Source organism: Panicum virgatum, chromosome 5N (assembly GCF_016808335.1).
Source record: "Panicum virgatum strain AP13 chromosome 5N, P.virgatum_v5, whole genome shotgun sequence".
Lineage (NCBI taxonomy): Eukaryota > Viridiplantae > Streptophyta > Magnoliopsida > Poales > Poaceae > Panicum > Panicum virgatum.
Genome location: NC_053149.1, coordinates 19,917,956 through 19,926,324, shown reverse-complemented (window position 1 = coordinate 19,926,324; position 8,369 = coordinate 19,917,956). Strand labels below are relative to the sequence as shown.

General features: G+C 48.1%; 1 long non-coding RNA gene across 1 annotated transcript; it reads right to left on the bottom strand.

Moving 5' to 3' along the window:
• Positions 1-2,405: 2,405 nt before the first annotated feature.
• On the bottom strand, positions 2,406-4,501 carry LOC120672086. The gene is made up of 2 exons (XR_005673953.1): positions 3,047-4,501; positions 2,406-2,726 (listed from the first exon to the last, which is right to left on the bottom strand). It is a non-coding gene; the product is annotated as an uncharacterized LOC120672086 (long non-coding RNA).
• Between the last annotated feature and the right edge of the window lie 3,868 nt (positions 4,502-8,369).

Sequence of the window (8,369 nt, the reverse complement as noted above, 5' to 3'; positions counted from 1 at the left end):
CCAGGATAGTGATACGAGAGACCAGATGTTTGTAGAAAACTGTGTGATCACCATTACATTGGGAGTACCTCATATCACACACTGCTTGTATGAATCTATCAAACCATGCCCGTTGTGACTGCTTCAGTCCATAGAGTGACTTTTTGAGTTTGCACACCTTCCCTAGAGTCTGTTCATTTCCAAATCTTGAAGGAATTTCCATATAGACTTCTTCCTGCAGATCACCATGGAGAAATGCATTCTTCACATCCAGCTGATGAAGTGGCCAGCCAAAGTTGGCTGCACATGAGATCAATGTTCTCACCCTCCCCATTTTTGCCACAGGTGCAAAGGTTTCATCATAGTCGATTCCATGTGTCTGACTATATCCCTTTGCAACTAATCTTGCCTTATATCTATCTACCTTTCCTTCAGGTGTTTTGCTTCACTGTGAAGACCCACTTGCAACCCACAACTTTCTTTCCTTCTGGAAGATGAACAAGTTCCTAGGTCTTGTTCTTTTGAAGAGCAAATAGCTCTTCTTTCATTGCTTCCTTCCACTTTGGATCCTGCTTAGCACACCTCCAATCGTTCGGAATAGGCGCTGTTTGTAAAGATGCAACATAAGTCCTATATGCAGGTGAGACACTAGAGTATGAGACATACTTAGCAATGTTATGTTCAAAATTATAACGAGAAGGAGGTTTTCCAGCATTGGCTCTAGTATCTCTACGTTGCGCAAGGGGCAATTCTACATGTTTAAGGGTGGGAGAAACATTACCAACCAGAGTCGGTGAGCTTGATGGAGAGGAGTCCGAGGAGTGATATGGGATTGGAGTCCCAACTTGTTCGGCTTGTGGTGATTGCTCCCCCTGCTTCTTAGCCCGCCTTCGGTAATACACAATGGGTTGCTTCTCCTGCTCCTCATTCTTCTCCCCCTGCTTCTCATTTGTCTTCTCCCTGGTGGGGCACAGAATTATCCCAACAACCACAACATCATCATCCTCCATCTCCTCCTGACTACTTGGATCATCATCAGCACTATCAACTTTCTTATCGCTCCATGATATTTCACTAGTTATCATCTCATTCATATCTTGTGGAACCATGCCACCAACAATCACTTCTCCTGGAGCCCTACTAGCCAAGTCGATACCTTCTCCACCATTATCCTCCCCCTCTCTACGGTCACTTCCATTGACCGGAGAAAAATCTTCCAAGAATTGATCTAGATCACCCTTCTTTGTGTAGTATGGTTCCTCCTCACGAAATGTTACATCCATACTCACAAATAATCTCCTACCAATAGGATCCCAACACTTGTATCCCTTTTGAGTAGAGGCATACCCCATAAATACACACTTGACTGCTTGAGGATCTAACTTGTTCATCGTGGGCTGATGATCTTTTACAAAGCAAACACAACCAAAGACCTTGGGTGGAACTAGGGCTGGAAACGAGCCGAGCCGAGCCAGGCTCGGCTCGGCTCGCCGTGGCTCGGTCATCCAGCGAGTCGAGCCTGGCTCGGCTCGGTAATTTCACGAGCCGTTGAAAGAGGCTCAGCTCGGCTCGTTATCGGCTCGCGAGCCGGCTCGAGTCGGCTCGCGAGCCACAGCTAGTTATTGCATATTTGCATCACAGTTCACAGATTCACAAATCACATACAAGAGTGCAACCACATCAAGATTTTAATAGTACCACATAAAGATTTTAACAGTACCATATCAAGATTTTAACAGTACCATAGCCACAACAAGGTAAAATGAAGAGAAAACATTTTAAATTACATGACAATTGACAAGTGGTCCATAGGTGGCTCAGCTCGCGAGCCGGCTCGCGAGCCAGAGCGAGCCGGCTCGGCTCGGCTCGGCTCGTTCCAGGCTCGCGAGCCGCTCCGAGCCGAGCCGAGCCGAGCCGCTCCGAGCCCGTGCCGGCTCGCGAGCCGCGAGCTTTTTTTCCAGCCCCAGGTGAAACTTTAAAGTCATGCCTTCCCAACAGGAGCTCAACAGGTGATTTCGTACCAAGTATTGTTGATGGCATTTGATTGATCAGATAAGTGGCTGTCATCACTGCCTCACTCCACAAATACTTAGATACATTCATCTGAAACATGAGAGATCTTGCTACCTCCAACAAGTGCCTATTTTTCCTCTCAGCTACCCCATTCTGAGGTGGAGTTCCAGGACAAGTTGTTTGATGAATAATTCTTTGATCTGAGAGATACGATCTAAATTCATTATTCATATACTCTGTTCCATTATCAGTCCGAAGAACTCGAACTCTTGCATTAAACTGATTTGCCACCAATTTATGAAAGTCTTGAAAGCACGAGAACACCTCATTTTTGTGCTTAAGCATATAGATCCAAGTCATACGAGTGTAACAATTAATAAAAGTGACAAACCACCGAGCACCACTCACAGAAGTAACTGAACAGGGGCCCCAAACATTTGAGTGTATGAGAATAAATGGTTCACAACTGCGAAGGCCAATACTAGTATAGATAGATCTAGTATGTTTTCCAAGCTCACATGCATCACATACAAGTCTACTTTTGTCCAATCCCTTAAACATAGCAGGGCACAACTTAAACTTTCAAAAGATACATGTCCTAACCAACAATGAAGTAGAAGAATTTTTTTCACATCTCCTTCAGCAGCTGCTGTCAATGCTGACTCCTCATGACTGATGAACCACAACCCATTACGCCTGACTCCAGTCCTAATCCTTCTCCCAGTTCTCCTCTCCTGAAAGACACAGATGTTTTCATCAAATTTTACTGTGCACTTGAATTGATCAATGATTGAACTTACAGAAAGGAGATTGACTGAAAATGATGGAACATGCAAGACTGACGACAGGCTAAGAGAAGGTGTACACTCTAAAGACCCTACACCATGGATAAGTTGGGATGTGCCATCATCAATTTGAATAGACTCAGAATGAGTGTAAGGACTGTATGTTTTGAAAGAACTAGACATGTCAGTAACATGCTTGGATGCACCCGAATCTATAACCCAATCTATGTGATGCCTACATGAAGATGCAAGTGCCTGTGCCTGAGTACCTTCGCCCATGCGGGCGTAGTTGGCAAAGTTACCAAAGCTGTTGGAGGTCGAAGTCACAGGATCATGTGAGGTACTGGTGGAGCTCTCAGGAGCTTTGCCTTTTTTCCATTCTTCCCATTGTTTGACTTGTTCTCCTGTCAGAGTGACGGACTGAGTATCCTTACTAGCCGCCACATTGGCCCTTGGGCCACCACGGCCTTTACCACGGCCTCCACCACGATTACCACGACCTCCTACATAGCCCGCACGAGAACTCCCCGACCTCCCCGAGTTCCACTTCGACCACCACTACCTCTTGGATTGGGACAATTGTAACTCATATGTCCCCTTTCCCCATATTTATAGCACTCCTGTCTTTAATTGCAACATAGGCCGGCTTCATAGAATTGCCACTCCCCATCACTCGAAGCCTACACTCTTCATCAATCATTGCTGAAACATCCTCATCCATGGTAGGAAGACTCTCCTGGTGACAAAAGGCAGCTCTCCTACTTTCAAATTCAGGGTCTAGATTCTTCAGGAAGTGGGTCACTCTCCTATTCTCTACCCACTTATGGACAGCCTGAGCATCTCATGGATCATACATTTGGAGAGGAGCATAGTGCTCTTCGCACAAGTACTGAAGCTCACTAGCATACTGCTCCACTGGTCTCCCCGCCTGTTTCACTGCGTCTGCCTTGCCCTGAATTTCCATCATCATCATCACATGCGCCCTTCTAGAGTATATGTTACTCAAAGTCTTCCATATTTGCGATGCAGTGCGCATGATTTCCACCCTCTTGATAACAATGGGAGACATGGATGGCAACAACCATGCCACTATCACCGAGTTTGTTGCATGCCACACTATCCACTCAGTGCCAAGCTTATCAGCCGGCTCAACACAGATCTCCTCTAAATAGTGTTCCACCCCCTTGCCTCCTAGAATCAGACGCACTCTTCTGGACCAGCTCAAATAATTCTTGCTGCCCTCTAGCTTCAAATCATTTGGCATAAGCTCCAACTTCAACTCAGTGGCACCTGTATTGGCCTTAGCACCCATCAGGCCTGGCCCCATGAGCTCCAGACTCCGCATCTCACTCATTACCTCAGTCTTTGTAATTCCTCCTGATTATTCGCTAGCAGTTGCTGCCTTCATCGCAGCCTCTTCTTCCTTCCTCTTTGCTTCGATCTCCTCTGGACTCATCTTCACCACAACAGATTTGACACAACCACACACAAATAACTTCCTTTCCAAAAATCAGTAGCACAACATCAGTACTCCTTCAGCTCCACCAGCTCGCAGGCCAGAGGAGCCTCACGCTCGCCCCACACGCCCACGTGCAGTAGCTCCCCTGTTCAGCAGCTCCCCTGCAGCCGCAGGCCACAGGCCCCCGTGCCCACGCACTCCTTGCACTCGCCTGCTGCGTGCACGCCGCCGGCCACTCGCGCGCACGCCCCCGCGCCTGTGTGCCGCTCGCGCACGCCGCCCGCGCTCGCGTGCCGCTCGGGCGTCTGCGCCGCACGGCCGCGCGCGCTTGCACCGCCCGCGCTGGCCCACGCCCACGCCGGCGCCGCGCCGGAGTTCCAGCCGCCGCCTCACGCGCCGGGCGCCTCGATGGAGATGGGATCTCTACTGTATACCATGTTGTTTTGGGGAAAATTTTCTGATGTATTGCTCCTCCCAGCACACACACTCATTATATTTCTCCAATATGCAAGAAGGCCCTTTATATTTTTCTTATTTACACCAACAGAAATTATTGAGTTGTTGTTACAAAACGTTTCTTTTAACATTTTTAGGAGGATGGTTTCAACCATCAATATCAAGCTCATCCAATTTTTTCGTATCATGGCGATATCAATGGCAAAAACCCTTCCTCCTTGATGTAAGGTGTGTTGTGCTGTGCTGAAAACTTAAACAAATAACATATATGACTAAAGAATTAGAGACGGGAGATACGTGTAGCTGATTGCTGATCCAAAAGGCAAAGATGAACTCAGGGAGTAACGTCAGACGACGGCAGGCAACAAGATGTCAAGATCACAATTCACAGGGTGTCAGGGAGGCAAGGAGACGCCGAGACAGCGTTCTTGGTGAATAGACTTCCATACGCAAGCTTGATGTGTTAGACGTCCGCAAGTCGCCAGCGCCCGGCAGCCAGCCGCACACTCGTGATGTGCGCCTGGCGTCAGCGTGAGCAGTGACTTGAGCGTCTCTCTCCCTGGCTCCGCAAAGATGATCCAATCCAACGACAAGGAGATGTGGCCTCGCCGGAACAGGGAACGATACACGAGTAATTCTCTAGCTATACGAATGGATGTATACAAACGAGGCCCTAGGAATCGGAGGCCCGGGCGACCGCCCCGCCCGACCCCCTCAGGGCCGGGGCTATGCGCTATACTGTCTGCTGCTGATGCACCCCCCATTTAATGGATTCAGATAGATATTTTTTATTAGTTTAGGTTTGGGACGGCAAAATGCAGTGGGTTTAGATCCGTTGCCATTCTAGCTTGCACTGCGCCGCCGGCAATGGGTGTGTCATGACCTGACCGGGGTCTTGGGCCACCATAGGAATAGCTGATCGCTGATCGGGTTTAGTACTGGGCCTGCGTGCCTTTCACCTTACTGGGCTGCGCCCATGTACCAACTATATGTATCTGTAGTATCATCTGAATGGAATCATCGATGAACAATTATCTACAACCGGCACTGCCGAGCCCTTCTTCCAACTTCGTTCCTGCTTGAGACGGCGCTGCCGTGCTCCTCGCCGTGTGTGTACGCCGGCAACCCCTCTAGTTATCCTGTGTCGGTCCCTAGGATCGTCACATCTGGTTATGAGAGCCATTTCCTTCGCGAATTTCTTCGAGTCCCGCCGGAGTTGGTGTGTGATTTGGGAACGAATCGAAGAATTTTTTTTCTTCAAATCGCTTTCAAATCCTGTAAATCCCAGACGTGGAGACCTTGAATTTGCAAGGATTTGATCTTGGAGCCATTACCTACCACTCAAATCCCCAAATTCGCAAACCCTAACCAATCACCACCGCCACCGCCGCATATCAGCCGTCGCGCCATCTCCCTCGCCAGCTGCTGCCAACCGCGATGACCACCGTTAAGAGTATCGTCGCCGCCTTCGAGCTCGCCAGGATGCGATGCGAGATGGAGCGCAGACGCCATCGGGTGGACGAGCTGTACACCACCACATCGGTGGTGCCGGCGACACCATCACCGGCGCCCTCGGCCTTCCGCAGCTCGCCGGCGTCCTCCACCACCCCGCCGCCCTCGACGGCCGCCGCCTCGGCCTCCATCGCCACCACGACGCCCAAATCGACATTCACTACATCGTCGACCGCATCCACCACTACATCGCCAGCATCATCGGCGCTCCGCCCCACCAGCGACAAGCACGCTTCCGCGCCCGTGACTGCAACGCTGACATCCACAACAGCACGAGCCGACCTGGTTGCAGAAGAGGAGGTCTTCACCACCACACCCGCCAAGTGTTCGACGTATTGCATCATCCACGACGTGAGCGCTGTGCCAGCCACTTCATCAACCTTGTCATCAGATACATCTGCGTCGGCCGCAGCACCAGCTCCGTTGGTGCCTGCTGCGAGTACGTCACCAACACCTACACCGGCAACATCTACTCCGAGTATGCAGGAGGAGTTAGTAACAACCTCGCCCACAAAGTGTTCGGAAGCTTGCCTCAACAGCAATATTGAAATGGTCAAGACCGTGAGCATCATCACCACCGCCATCACCTGGACTGATCCACTGACCTTGTTTCATCCCACGGCTACTTCACCACTGGACATCAACAAGGGCTTCTCATGCGAGAGTATGTGGCATAGGTACATCACAAATTCCACCCTTGCCTACTCGATTGATGTGAAGTATTCATTTCTGGCCACAAAAATTCATGCTCAACAAAATGTGTTGGAAGGAAAGGTTCTGCTTAATCCAGTCTTGTTAGAACTGTTGCCTGCTACCATACTTGACAGTGGACCAAAGTCAGACATTCTGAATGCTGAGACAGTTAACATATCGCCAAAGCCCCCATGGCCAGTAGTCTATATAAAAGCTGATAGTCTAAAGGGAAATTTTACTCCTCAGATATGTTTTAGCCTTTGGCTGTGTATCAGTTGTGATGAAGTTACTAGGAAACATAGGCCAATACCTTGGCCGTCCTTCACTGTCCATACCATGATATTGTGCAGAGTCAATGAATCCATGGTGAAACCTTTAATTTGTGATATCAGTAACGAGTGCTTGCAGCTTGGGCTTGAATTAAATGGAACTACAATGCAAATTGATGCAATTAAAGGGAAAGGCATTTCACTGTCACAGTTCAGCATTGTTCCTGATGTTAATTTGCTATGTGCATTGACTATCATTCCTTTCCATTCTCTTATGGTGAGAAGAACAATGATGTTAATCTGTATTCAGAAATCCGGGCCACTACATAAATATAAGAGATATGTGGTATTTCAGCTTTTGGTATTGCATCATGTGGCATTTGGCAAGGTGTCATGGCAAGTGTTACTTCTGTGCTATCCATTTGGAGTACAAGCTATACTTCCATGGTCATATTCTGCATATGAGTGTGCCTTAATTTGTATGGGTGTGGCAAGTATCATATATCTTCTATCATATGCTAGAAATTGTGTCTGTCATCATGACTGCCTTACTCAGATTCAGCTCAGTTGCATTGGTGTGGGAAGCAACACTAACTTGTCAGCAGCACACATCTCTATGGCTAGCTTTGAAGTAATTCAGTTAGATGGTTTACCATATTTTGCCTATCCATCTACTGCTTCTTTACAAGTTCAAGGTGGTACTCTAAAGTTAAATAGTCCACTTCTCATTGTTGGGGTTCACATCAGATTGTTCTCAGATGATGAAAAGATCTTGCACATTATAGTTGGCCTATATCTTTTGTTTGCATGGTGCAATGATTCTATGGTTCAGAGGGAATCTGAGCGAACAAGACTAATTCTCAAGTGGTCAAGGCCAACTAGTGGGGAGTATAGCTCAGATGATAGAACTGATATTGCACAGCTTTACAGGTGCAATGGTGAGCTTATTACAGATGGGATTTCTGGCCAGACAAAGGTACCTTAGTATTTGCAACTCAGTGCTGTGATTTGGTCTGAAACTATAACCAATCAGCAACTGATCTGGTGGGATCTAGTTGATATTGCACAATGGGTAAAGTGCAATGACTTGCGACCAATCTGTTTCAAGGCAATGCAACAGCTACTGGGATATGCCTTTGCTGTGGAGCTTTCACAGGAACTCATGAGAATGGTATGTGCACTTCAGAAGATACACTGCTGGGC